At 43.3% G+C, this 14,624-nt stretch overlaps 1 long non-coding RNA gene across 1 annotated transcript in view; it reads right to left on the bottom strand.

Moving 5' to 3' along the window:
* LOC148534732 (uncharacterized) overlaps positions 1-4,084 on the bottom strand; it is a 162,236-nt gene extending 158,152 nt beyond the window's left edge. Inside the window, exon 1 of the long non-coding RNA XR_015876867.1 lies at positions 4,005-4,084. This is a non-coding gene — a long non-coding RNA (uncharacterized LOC148534732). The remainder of the gene's footprint in view (positions 1-4,004) is intronic.
* Positions 4,085-14,624: the final 10,540 nt, after the last annotated feature.

The raw sequence follows: 14,624 nt of genomic DNA, 5'->3' as shown, positions 1-14,624 counted from the left end.
TAGATCGATTCTCTAAGATGGTCCACTATATACCTTTGAAGAAGTTACCTTCTGCTCCTGACCTGGCACAGTTGTTCGTTCAACACATATTTCGTCTTCATGGCCTTCCTGCCGAAATTGTCTCTGACCATGGTGTGCAGTTTAATGCAAAATTCTGGAGGGCTTTGTGTTCTGTTCTTCAAGTAAAGTTAAACTTTTCCACGGCCTACCATCCACAAACCAACAGCTCCACCGAGAGAGTTAATCAAGATCTAGAGACTTTCTTAAGAATCTTTATGACATCTTCCCAGGACAATTGGGCTGCCTTGATGCCGTGGGCCGAGTTTGCACATAATGCTTCCTACCACTCATCAACTAACCAAACGCCATTTCAGGTTGTTTATGGCCTTCATCCTCGTGTTCCCGAATTTCCGAAGCCTGCCTGTTTTTGATGTTCCGGCCGTGGAGGACACGGTGCGGAATTTTGCTGCCATCTGGACTCAAGTACGGTCTGATTTGCTGAAGGCATCCTCTCTCTATAAGACCCAGGCCGATAAGAAGCGTAGAATAGTTCCACGCATGCAAGTTGAAAACCAGGTTTGGTTGTCCACCCAGAATCTTCGTCTAAGAGTTCCTTCAATTAAATTTTCACCCCGCTTCATTGGTCCCTTCACCATAACAGAAGTCATTAATCCAGTGGCCTATCGTTTACAGTTACCCCCATACCTAAAAATTCCTAATTCCTTCCATGTTTCCTTATTAAAGCCCCTGGTTCTGAATAGGTTCCATAATGCTCTACCTGCTTCTCCTCGAGTCCAGATGGAGAGAAGAGTTGAGTTTGAGGTCGCCCAGGTCTTGGACTCTCATCTACGCAGAGGTCATTTACAGTATTTGCTGGACTGGAAAGGTTACGGTCCAGAGGAACATTGCTGGACCGATGCTCGTGATGTCCACGCTCCCACGCTTATCAGGAGATTTCATTCTGCCCATCTGGAGAAGCCTGGTGAGAGTCCTGAGGCCACCCCAAAAGGGGGGGTACTGTCACGGCCAGGGTATTTCAGCATGGCGCTAGGTGGGTGTTACCTGTGAGGTCGTTGTGGCGCGGGCTGTCTGGTGGCGGAACTGGTGTCTGGCGGAGGGCTTTGGCTGCGCACATTGTTGTGCGGGCCTATTGTCACTCTGTGCTGGTAAGGCCTGGCGGCGTCTCCGTTCCGTTTGGCATGGGCGCCGCCATTTTGCCTTCTGGCCATGAGATACGGCTGGCCAATCCTGGTGAGTCACATGTTCCCTCCGGGCAGTAACAGCACGGCATGGGGTATTTAGGAAGGTTCAATGCCTTCCTTTTTTGCCAGTGCAACGTGTATCTCAGCCTAGCTGAGAGGGAGTTCTCTGTGCTTATCCTGTTCCTGTGAAATTCACTGTCTGCCAGTCTGCCTGTCAGCTCCTAGCTTCCGCTGGACTACCCCGCTTCCTCCACCACCCTTGCCCATACCTGAGTGCCTGAGCCTGCTGACATCCTGCTCATTTGCCTTAGTTCACTACCTGCATACCTGGCTTTATTTTCCTGCATCACTACCTGCATACCTTGTTGATTATTCCAGTCTCACTACCTGCACACCTGGACAGTTCTAATTGTTTCTACTTGGACATTAACCAATTACTCCCACCACAGAACTCTAGTGCACGTTTATATATACCTGGACTTTTATTTACTGCCATATTTTATGTCTACTCAAGCACGTATTAAAAAACCTTATTTTATATTCAAACCCGCTTCTGTGATTGCTCCTGCTACCACCCTGGGTCCACAAACAACCCAGAACATAACAGGAACGTTACATGGCAACAGCTATTTCTTCATTTTCTCCCGCAACTGAGGCTGCCAGGAAACAACTTAGATATCCTAACCAACCCACTGGCGGTGATGCAGGGCAAGTTTGGAAATCTGGTCCAGACTGAAGGACCTGCCAACAATTTCTGACATGTCTACTGTCACTGCATATGATGCTGTCACCATTGTAAGAATGGTGGAGGATTACATCGGTGACAGCATCCAAGTAGGCATGTCAGACAGTCCGTACCTGTACTGGCAGGAAAAATAGGCAATTTGGAGGCTCAAACATAGATAAGGTGGTTTGTAATTCATAAAACGTTTGCTTGAAAAGTGGAATAATGATCAAGGACATTTTTCTCAAGATATATATATATATATATATATATCAGAATACAAATAGTATGAGGATATCCCCTATGAATGATGGAGGCCAGAATTTTAGCTGCTAACCAATAAATGCCAATATCACCTGTGTGTTCCGCAAATGACTCAGGGAAGAAATATATTGTCCCAGGTAAATTAAGAGAAAAAGCACAGCCCTCGGGAGCTAATCCAAATCTTACAGTCACAGCCGCTTGTACAACTAGTCAAGCTGAACAATTGAAGTTTGTCACAAGAAGAGCCTTAACTTCAACAGCTAGTCAGAGTAGATCTAATAGCTTCCAACTAGGACACTTAAGTCGGTACATGAGACTTCATTGGTGAGGAAAAGAACATCATTGATGGCAGATGATAGAGAGCATTATCGCCATACAACAAACAAGGATATTCCACCAGGGTAACAAACCTCCAGATAGCCCTCCCCAGTATGTTTCCACAACTGACAAGCAGTGCAAGGAGTGGGAGTATCAAAGTGATATAGTATGTTTCATAAAACCGCTTATATCTGGCAGAAGCCATGAAGGAGACCGGTAGCAGAGACAGATGTCAATTAGACTTCTGCCACTAAATTAGCCCGGACACTCATACATGGAGAAGAAAAGTAAGTAGCCACTCGGCAGGATAGGGATAGCATGGCCATCCCTTATGCTCTGCGTGTCAGAGCTGGATTCCAGGCAAGAAAAATGTGCAGGGAGCAGTGCCTGGTCTTACCCTCCTCTGGTCAATAGAGTTTTGGAGTCTCACCAGCCAACTTAGATGACCCAGCCTGAATTGATTGCTGAGTGCTGGTTCTTTCCACTTACTGTCAGTTGACCAACACAGGCATTCTGCTTAGTATTCCTCTACCTTCCAGCGAACTTGTTTGAGTCATCACAAATGCATCTCAATTGTCTACCCTATCAGGGACATTGTATAGGAAACAGAGAGCTTCAATTAATGCTTCTGTGATACCCCTAGAGGGTACAGTTCAGTTGATATATAAGTTATATAATATATATATATATATTAGGGATGTGCAGGCTCAGGTAGGTTCGAGTTTGCACGTCGAGTTCGGACTTTGTCCAGGAATGATGATGTTTGTCCATGCAAGATGACGTTTTGCCTCTTTCTGAGTTCCGTTTTTTTTGAGGGGAAAATCCGAACTCGGCATGCAAACTCGAACCTATCCGAGCCTGCACATCCCTAATATATATATATATATATATATATATAATAGTCTAGCCTCTTCAAGAAAGAAGAAAAAACACTCTCCAGATTTTCAGCAAGATTATTCAGTATTTAATGATTAAACCAACATCATTTGCCAACGTTTCGGTCCAATATGGACCTTTGTCAAGGCACAATAGCTTCTAAACATCAATGGTTCACTAAAAGGGAGTACATATAAACAACGTAAGCATTCATAGTCTGACAGGTCCTTTAAAACACATAAGTTCAAAAATGTTATAATCCATGATCAATATGTATGTGATATAGGGAGGGGTGTGCCTCATATAACAGTAACATGATATCCAATAGAAGCCCACACTGCAAGAGACTATTCACAGCGATAGAAAAAAAAATAAAAAAATCTTTATGCAGCAACTAGTATTGAGAATACAGGGGTCGAATGTGCGCCCCAATGTAGATTATAATAATAGCAACCAGGTGGAGGGACAATTTCAGAAAGATAGTCATGTATCACACAGCATATACATAAAGGCCAAGTACATGGGGGTATGTGCAGTACAATCCCCAGGTGTATGTATTATACAAATATGCATAAGGAGGCTGTGGGAGCCTGGAAGATGAAAAAAAAAGGATGTCTCACCTCAGTGTTGGTCTGTCAGAGAATGTCCTGGTGCTGGAGCATAGTCTGAGCTCAGGGTTTAAAAACCCAGTGCTTAGGGGAAAGTCTCAGAGTCCTGATTGCCACAGCCACAGGTGAGTCCTGTTATAATCAGGAAGTGGGGCAGTATGGCAGTAGCCGGCGGCCATCTTGTGTGTGGCTCAAGATATATATAATAATAGCTGTCAGTGAGCCTTGGCAGGACTTGAAGTGATGGGCAATTATTGGTGCTACTGAAACTCATAAAAAAGTCTAAACTGGTGTTATTAGGGATCTAATGCCATAAATGCATATTATACATATCCAACCATTAAAAATGTGATACGGGCATACCCACATGTACATATATAAACGCATATGTACACACACATACCCGCACATACATGTGCATATATATACAAGGTCAATTTGCAAACATTAGAGTAAAGGGTTATTTAGTGTGTAGTAGGACCTGGGACTAGAGGACCTGGGAGTACAATGCAAGTATATAGATCAACATCACAAAAAACAATTAACATTAGGTGAACAGTACAGACAAATGCAATGTTAAATATAATATTTGATACCGTGTTATATAGATAAAGTCATTTTTCAAAGAAAGATACCCAATGGGCAATTCTCGTTAAGTCCCCGTGGTGCCACAGTATCAAGTCTGTAGATCCACTGACTTTCACATTTTTTAAGTAAAGCCAGTCTATCACCTCCTCGTTCTGGAGGCGGTATCCAGTCGATAAGTTTGCATTTGAGGGTTGCTACCTGATGTCCCATCTGTAAAAAGTGTCGGGCAACAGGTTTATCTGACTGACCACTATTGTAGGCTGCTCTGATGGACGCCCTATGGTTAGCCATACGTTCCCTGAAGATCCTGGAGGTGAGCCCGACATAGTAAAGACCGCAAGGGCATATGAGTATGTAAATGATATGGTCCATTTTACAATGGAGCTTCCATCTAATCTTTATGGGTACACCCGTGTGGGGGTGAGCAAGAGTGTTGCCTGGAACCATAGAACTGCAGGTCACGCAGCCTCCACATCGATAGCTACCGGGTCGGTTCTGCATGACTTTGATGATAGAGTTAGTCATTTCCGGGTTCATTGATGGCCTAAGTAGCAGTTGTTTCAGGTTAGGCCCTCTTTTATATGCCATCATAGGTGCTTTGGTGTTGGTAAATGGTAGAATGGGGTCAGATTGGATGATCGGCCAATGTTGTCGGATTGATCTTTCTGTTAGTCTGGATCTGTTGCTGTATTGGCTGACATAAATGACACGGTCACCTTCAGTAGATTTAGGTCGAGGGTTCGCATATTTATTTCTGGCCTTATTTAAACAGCTCTTAAGTAGAGAATGTGAGTATCCTCTTTCTTTCAGTCGAGCTGTCATTTCTAGGAGTTGGGTGTCCTGCCGTATTGTATCTGAGTTATTGCGTAGGTAAGACATCCTTTTTTTTCATCTTCCAGGCTCCCACAGCCTCCTTATGCATACTTGTGTAATATATACACCTGGGGATTGTACTGCACATACCCCCATGTACTTGGCCTTTATGTATATGCTGTGTGATACATGACTATCTTTCTGAAATTGTCCCTCCACCTGGTTGCTATTATTATAATCTACATTGGGGCGCACATTCGACCCCTGTATTCTCAATACTAGTTGCTGCATAAAGATTTTTTATTTTTTTTTCTACCGCTGTGAATAGTCTGTTGCAGTGTGGGCTTCTATTGGATATCATGTTACTGTTATATGAGGCACACCCCTCCCTATATCACATACATATTGATCATGGATTATAACATTTTTGAACTTATGTGTTTTAAAGGACCTGTCAGACTATGAATGCTTACGTTGTTTATATGTACTCCCTTTTAGTGAACCATTGATGTTTAGAAGCTATTGTGCCTTGACAAAGGTCCATATTGGACCGAAACGTTGGCAAATGATGTTGGTTTAATCATTAAATACTGAATAATCTTGCTGAAAATCTGGAGAGTGTTTTTTCTTCTTTCTTGAAGAGGCTAGACTATTATCTATGGGAACCTCTATATGAATTTCCCTAAAAACACCCCAGTATTTTGAACATTAAAAATTGAGAGTGCCGGACTACCTATATGTGTGTATGTGTATATATATATATATATATATATATATATATATAGTAAAGTTATAGTTTAAAAAAAGGTAATTCATATATGTACACTGATAAAGGGTCATGTATGGTGCAGTGGTGATTTAGAAGGTTAAGCCACATTTAATGGCTGGAGATGCAGGTTGATTTGTTTACATCAGTGTCCTCTAAAAAAAACATCAGTGTCCTCTAAAAAAAACTGCCAGTTTATTTATATATGTTAACCCCTTCCTGGGGAACATTGGAGTAGGCCACCCCCTCATGGGGAGCAAATGGAGCCAGTTGCTCTCTCCGAGCACTGGGAGCTGAGGGGCATGCACGAGGAACAGGACACTGCAGCTGCTAGATAGGAGGAGAGATAGCCCCATAGAGGACTAAGAAATACATGGGCAGAGCAGCACATCCAGGTGGTGGGACTCAGACCCACACGTGACCGCGGCTATCAGAGGAGGACCCGCGGGGGCTGCTGGGAAGAGCGGACCTGAGGCGGCTGAGCAGTAAGGGTCTCCCATGTCGGTGGCTCTTACCTCAGAGACACGGCAGAGGCAGGATTTTCCCTTCTGGAGAGGTGGCAGCAAGGCGGAGCCTCTGTGGCCTCTGAACACAGGCACACGCACTGGGGGATGGAACTGATCTTCCTAGAAGCCAGAACTTAGCCCCACAAACCAGAGAGTGGGCGGGATCCTGGGAAGCAAACCCTCCTCAGTGGGCGGCACAGCATGAGACAGATTGTTTGATCTGTCTGGATGAGGTGAGAGCAGCAATTTCTGCAGTCATGGACAGCTGCTTCAGAACAGCTAGCCCAAGCATCAGAGTGAGGTGTGTAACATATTGCCTAACACAACCCTGCATTAGAGTTCTACACTCCAGCGACAGCCCAAATAAATTGCTATTATCAGAGGAGAGTGAGCAGGATAGCTATCCATTTTAGGTACCACTTCTGCCAGTAAAAGACTACAGTGCCAGTAGTTGTAATACTTCTGCTAGGATCTGAGGTGGCTAAGTAGAAGCCACATGGATTGTAATACTACAAGAGCAATCCTATTGCAGACACAGGGAAATTAGCCAAGAGAGATTGCTAATGGCTAACTACAAGTAACAAGTAACTTTAGTTAAACCAAGGAAAAAGCTACAATAGTGGTGTTGCAGCATAAACTCCGATATCTCACCACAGGGCTGATTACTCTAGTTTATTGGTCCTGCATGCTTTCTAGTTCACCACTCTTATATTGTGCAGCGTAGCATAGACATTTGTGACTTGAGACATTGTTGCTGCTTTTGGGACATCTATACATCATTACAAGCAAATGGAGTACAATATTTCCAATTTGCAAAAGCAGGAAGGAAAGGAAAGAGTCAGCTGTGCTTAATTAACTAACCTAATCTGGAAAGGGAGTCAGCACACCCTAATGGAGCATAGGATTACAAAGTTACAGTAGTGCACCACCGTTAAAGAAATACCTAGCCAGCAACAGTTATTATGCACTGACTTAGACAGTTAAAGTTAGCCATTTAAGTTTGCAAAGTGTGTGTGTATATATATATATATATATATATATATATGTGCAAGGTCGTAAGGTTGGTACAATATTCTGTGTTCTTGCCTTGAGTCTTAACCTCCTTCAGTTTCCCAGATGTACAGACAGAGACAAGACAGTTCCCATTTAATAAAATTTACAGACTCCAAAGTAATTTTCTGTCTTAAATGTGTGTAATAAATTGTATTTCAAATTGTTGAATTATATTACTGATATAGAAGTTGTTACTTTGCTGAACTGATATTATTGAATAAATTCACCATCTGATTGCATATTATTGCCAGATGGTGATCCAGAGTCAGTGTTATTTGGTAAGGAATCACCCCAACACACCACTCTTAGAACAGTACCCTTAGTGAGGTGTTACACTTCAATGCTTAATAAAGTACAGTAGGCTTAGCAGGATGTGGGCATCACCCATGACTGTGGACATTACCCTGTAATAACAGGGAAGTGATGATTCCCATTGTTTCTTGTTCTGAGCCAGAGTAACAGGAAATCAATATAAAGCACAGTTTAGAGCTCCCTGCCTTTTATGACCATATTGCCATGTATATATGGAACAAATGACCATGCTTTCAATACTGTAAATCCTTTTTCATTCATATTACCCAAGATAATTTTCCCTTGAATGAATGACAAGCACATCAGCTGCATGGTTAGTTTCTGCATTCATTTTACAAATCTTCACCAAACCTCCCATTTTATGACCTGCAGGCCTAACCATTGCACCACCACCTGACCTCTGGTAAATCCCAACTGCCACACATCTGGACTAAGCGCTGATACCCTGTACATTAGAGTGCCCCACTATCCACAACAGGCACTGGAATGCATCTGAAATAGACTAAATAACATCAAAAGAGCAGAAAATAAATATTGTATATTGGGCCTTGTGGGCTCAGCATAGTGAGAACATAAACATCATGGAAGGTAGAGTGACCACAGCTTATACAAGTTACCAGTGATTTCCTAAACTGTCTTAATGTTTTTTTCTGGAAAAATGCCTATTGGTTACTTTCAATGTTTCAAGTTTTAATACTAAAATTCCCCATGGATTGAGGATGAAGGCAGTGAGCCACTCTCCCTATGTCCATCATGAGCCTCCCTCCTCCCCAGTTGTTTTTTTATGTAGTCAATTGATTCAATAAAAAATACACTTTTTTAAAGAAAGATTTATTTTTGTAAAATTACAGAGTACTGTCATGGGGTTAAACATGTCCCCATCATAGGCTAATTTACTTGTGTACCCATTTGAGACTCAATAGAAAATGAACAATATTGATTTCTCTAAGTACATTTAGTTTTTTAGGAAATATTTCTAGATGCCTTATTTATGTTATAAACTGGTGGTGAGGGACTGCTCACTGCCTTCATTAATCATCTTAATGAGCTTGAAAATACTAACACATTTACTGTCAACTATAGTGCTTGCTATATTAATTTGCATGATGTTATGACCAAATGAAACAACATTGTGTTTTCACCACATATAGGTACAAACAGGACACAGATAAAACACCCTACCCACAACCCATAAATAAAGGGTAACCATTCTCTAATGTTTGAAAAGTATTGCAAATTACCTCTGATACCACAAACTTACATCAGGACCTTAAAGATATGAGCAATTGGTTCCTTTAGCATGGATACAATCTTATAGATTGAACAAGCTGTATCAAATTGCTTATTATTGTCTTTTATTTATAAGACTCCACAAGGGATCAATAGCACCGATACAAGGGGATGAAATTGAAAACAGGCTATACAGTACAGCATAGACTAATATAGACAGAATATTATTTGAAAGAGCTACATAATTACGAGCAGTTTGTGTAACTATGTAAAGAAGACAAAAGTAAGAAGACCCTGTACATGCAGGCTTACAATCTATAGGGGATATGGGTAGATGTAATGGGAGATGTGGGCAGAGACTGCAAAGACACATTAAGGAAAGATCACCTAGAATTAAAAATTGAGTTTTAAGGGCACACTTGAAGACTGGGTGACAGTCTAATGAAGCAAGCGAGGACATTCCAGATCTTAGGAGCAGCCTGGGAGAAATTCTGAATGTGAGAATGGGACGTGGTGATTAGAGAAGAGGTGAAGCAACAATCAGCAGAGCAAAGAGTACAGTAAGGAGTGTGTATGAAAATGTGAAAACTAGGCTGGTGATGTAGAGAGGATCATATTCTGAGTGGTACAGGGAGCCAGTGGAGTGACTGGCAGAGAATGGCAGCAGAGGTAGACTGATAAGAGAGGAAAATTAGATGGGCAGCAGAGTTTAGGATAGACAGAGAGGGCTGAGGCAGGAATTTGAAGGGCAGATATTAGTAGTTTACAGTAATCAAGGTGGGAAATGACGAGGGCATAAATGAGAGTTTTAGTAGCTTCCAGGCTGTGGAACGGCCTATTTAGAAATAAACAGAGAACCAGTACATTCTTGTGGCATGAGAGACAAAAAAGACTAAAGTCTTACAGTACATGTATTAACTGGGATGGGTACGGGATGCCAGCAGTCAGAATCCAGCCGCCGGCATTCTGACAGGGTTAGATTACCAACACTTTGCCAGCCGGTATCCTAACCCTCCCCCTCTCCCTACCCTAACCCTCCCTCCCCAGTGCCTATCCCTAACCTTCCCCCCTAGTGCCTAAACCTAACCTCCCGCTCTCGGCACCCTAAACCTCACCCGTCCCCCTTAGTGCCTAAAGGGTGGTACACAGTATGTACCGACCTCATAAGCGATGGCACCCGACGGCAAGAGTATACACACTTGCAGATGCTGGCAGCAACGGTGGGAACCACGCTGCATTTGGCAGCATGGCCCTTGCTAACGATGAAGCCTGTTGGACCTGCATGCAAGGCTGATGGGTGGTGTCACTGATAACACATAAGAGTGCGCATCGTCATTGACGTTGAGGGTACACGCTAGACGATGTGCCCACTTTTCTTCCGATCCTACCGGATCGGATGACATATCGTCTAATGTGTACCCGGCATAACCCTAACCCTCCCCTGAGTGCCTAACACTAACCCTCCCCCCCAACCCCGCTACTTACAATTGGGATTCTGGCGGTCAGGATGCTGATGCCAGGATTCTGACAGGTGTCAGGATTCTGGTGCCGGCATTCTGACCACCGGAATCCCTGCTGCCGGCATTTTAACGGCATCCCGTATTAACCTACTCAGTTGCACCCAGCAAAGTAAGGCAGGCAAAAATGCGGCATTAGCAAATTATTATTTTTACCCTATCCTTAGTAAAGACCTTAAGGAACCACCACTCTTTTGCCACAAATGAAGTATGAACTTTGAAGATCTACATGACGAAAAAGATATCATTGTTTGAAATAAAAAAAAACTTGGCTTACTCAGAAACCTGGAGTTTACAAAAGCAGTGGTTGCATTAGTTGTCCATTTTTTAAGAGTGCTGATTTGCATACCCAACACCAGGGGGGAGCTTTACTATTAAATAAATAATGTCAAGTTATGTTGTGTAGCTGGCGTGGGACTAGTGCCTGGACTTCAATCTAGCCCCCCAAGCTTAGCACCTGATTATCTGGTCCCCATGAGCCTAACAACCGAGTATAGCCCAGTGGCCTAGTGTCTGCTATCCTGGCTAGCGCTGAGGTTCACTCGCGCTGTGCATCACTCCCGGATAGCACAAAGGTCCGCTCGCGCTGCACATTTTCCCGGCTGGTGCTAAGGTCTACTCCTGCCACATCTGCTCAGTGTCCTGTCACTGAATATGGAGATGGCTCTCCGCAGTCACTTGCTCACAGCATGCCTCCCCAGCATGATGGTATACAAACTGCACGCCAGAGTTCCCTCCAGACCAACAGTATGGGCGCAGCCATGTTGGACTCTGTCACCTGACTCTCCTCCACTACTCAGAGTGCTGCTTCCAGACCAGCAGATCACAGCATCCAATCCCTGGGGATGCTCCCCTACAAATTCCCTTTCTTGACTGGCCTCTGTGCCAGTACAATGTCGCTTCTTGCTGAAGTTACAGCTCAGTACTGAGCTCCCAGCTATTCTGTATCTGAACGGGCCCAGTCTGTTATATCCAGTTTCTAGATCTGGTAAACAAGTCTCCTATACCATCTTGCACACCAGTCTGGTGTTACCACTGAGACTTGTTCTTACAGCAACCATCGATTGAAGATGATACCTTCAACCATCGGTCTCATCCAATGCTTTCAACATCGGACTCTTATCAATTAAGTTCATCAATTTATTAACCTCGGACTCATATCATTTAAATTTCTCAATTCATACACATCGGTCCCAACCAATTAAGTTCATCAATTCATTAATATCGGACTCATATCAATTAAGTTCTTCAATTCTTCAACATTGGTCTCAAACTGATCAAGTCCATCAATTCTTCAACATGGGAGTCAATTCCATCAAGTTTTTCAAATCATCAACATCGATCTCAAACCGATCCAGCTCTCAATCCAGCATCATCAGTCCCAATCCGATTCTGCTCATTCATTCAGTATTATATTTTCAGTCCATTCCAACCTGCTGTTCAATAAAGACATTCTCTTCCTGTTCTCGCCTTCGGGTCCATCATCCACTCTATCTCCTCACATCTATACATGAGGAGGTCCTGGCTCAAACCACCTACGGTAAGTTCATCCACACCTCTTAAATTTCCTCTTCAGTCTCCCACGCCTGTCCCAACCAAAAACCAACCCTCAGGCATGACAAAAATGAGGCAAATTGGAACCATTGCCTTAATTCTCTGTACCCGACTATAATTTTTTTGCATAACATTCTGCATAACTAATATGACTTTTTTTTTTCATTTCTTTATGCTTGTTGTAATATATTATGATTGAGTATAGTTCAACATTGGTATACATCCTGGCAACTATGGACACTCAATTTGATGACTTATTATTCAATGTGGCAACACGGTGGATTAGTTATCCTTCTTGGATCCGACCGCGATATTGTTTGTTTTCTAGCAACCTTTTGACATAACATGCTGCCAGGCAGAGCTATTTAGCAGGCAGAACGGACCAGAACGCCATTCCTGAAACTCTTTTGAAAAATCACTTCATCGGCAACGGCGTTCCGGTACCTGGCTGTGGGCATGAGTGTCAGGATTCGGATGGCAGAGGTGTTGACTGGTGCTGGGCTGCGATCTAGTCTGATCTGCAACTAGATCTGCAATTAGTTTGCGGCCCTGCACCAATCCCACCACCCTCTTTCATCTTCCACTTATCCCTTCTTCATCCCTTACCATCCTCATCCTCTTCTGCTGAAGGCGATGGAGTCCTGCTGGCCGAAGATCAGAAGTGACGCAGAAAAATCTGAGCTTGGCAGGTAAACACAATCTTCTGATTTAAATCATTTATCCTTCTAACGCTGCTATCACTGGCGCAAACCCTTACAGCAGAAAAAATTGCCAGTTTTCACCAGTGAAGGCTTCCCCATATGAACTGCATAAGTGTTATGGTGGTACTATAATACCTATTTTATGTGGATCTGGCATTTTCAATGTATTTTATGTGGATCAGGATTTTTCAATATTAATATGGGACCTGCTTATATATGTATTGTTGTGGCTTGATGTAACTTTCCTTATATATTTAGTATGGACTCTGGTTTTCTGTGCATGTGTGTATGAATTTACAGCAGTGTCCTTTCCTATATTTCTATATTTGTATAGCTACATATACTTATATGATAGATTGACATGATATAATCAGATATGTGCGCCGGAACATTTTTGCTGGATTTGGATTTTGATTCGGCTCTGATTCGTCGTCTCGTTTTGGATTTGGATTTGCACATTTTTAAAAAATTTACAAAAAAAGCTAAAATAATTTAATTTGTTCATAGAGTATTATTAACCTCATTAACAGTAATTTCCAGTCAAGTGTGACCACCTCACAACTGTGTGAAGTTAGACCGATTTTACGTACATGCTCTGGGGTGCTACAGCGTACTGGAGTGTAGTGCACAGAAAAGTACAAATACAACAAATTTTATTTAAAAAAAATAACTTTTTTTGCTGACAAATATGGAGTCACACTGTGAACGCAGTGGGTGGGGCCTTCAGAGTCAGTGCAGAATAACTGTGATGGTGTTAGACTAACTAGACTAAGGGGACTAGACACAGCTTGTTGAAGGACACAGCACAGCAACAAAGATGGACACAGGGACAGCCCCTTCGAGATGGAGCCAGCCCTTGCAGCACACTTGGACACCGTAGAGCCAGCGGCCTCTGGGTCCAGGGGGGGCTTGTACCGCACACCCTGCACCCATATTATACTTACCTATCCAGAGTCCCATGGATTAGAGTTAAATGGTACTGAGGGCGTGATTCAGAGCCGCTCGTAAGCAGCCGCTCATTCGCTCCGAGCGATGTTCGCACATCTGCGCATGCGTATGGGTCGTAATGCGCATGCGCCAACCAGTCAGTGCGGTCGGAAAATGTGTGTTCGCAAAATTGCGAGTGCCTGCTAATTTGAGTGACAGGATGAGGCGTTTGTGGGTGGTAACAGGGGAAGGTGCTTGAAAACGGGGAGTGGAGATCCGAACGCAGGCGTGCCGAACGGTCAAAACAGGCGTTTTAAGGGTGTGCATAATTAACAAAGCAGCGTCATTGACCACGTCACTTGGTTGTTTCTTAGCCTGAATTGTTCGCATGATTGCGGTAGGAAAATCCAACCACAAGCACTGCGAGCAGTTCAGACGCCTTTCGATGTACTCGATTAATCAAATAAATAATGGAGATGACGTAGGATGCGAGCTGCCAGGGGGCGTCTTTACAAAATAGCGAGCGCATATTTCGTTCGCTCGCTCAGACATAGAGGTTTCAAACGGCGCGCAAAGAGTGAGCGCTCAATTTAAATAGCCAGCCCCTTTTTCTGAACGAGCGAGCACAAATAGCGGCCGGCTCTGAATCAGGCCCTGAGTTCCGG

The sequence above is a fragment of the Taudactylus pleione genome, unplaced genomic scaffold (assembly GCF_031769625.1).
Source record: "Taudactylus pleione unplaced genomic scaffold, aTauple2 ptg000064l, whole genome shotgun sequence".
Lineage (NCBI taxonomy): Eukaryota > Metazoa > Chordata > Amphibia > Anura > Myobatrachidae > Taudactylus > Taudactylus pleione.
Note: the sequence above shows the minus strand (reverse complement) of the source record. Positions and strands in the feature narration are given on the sequence as shown.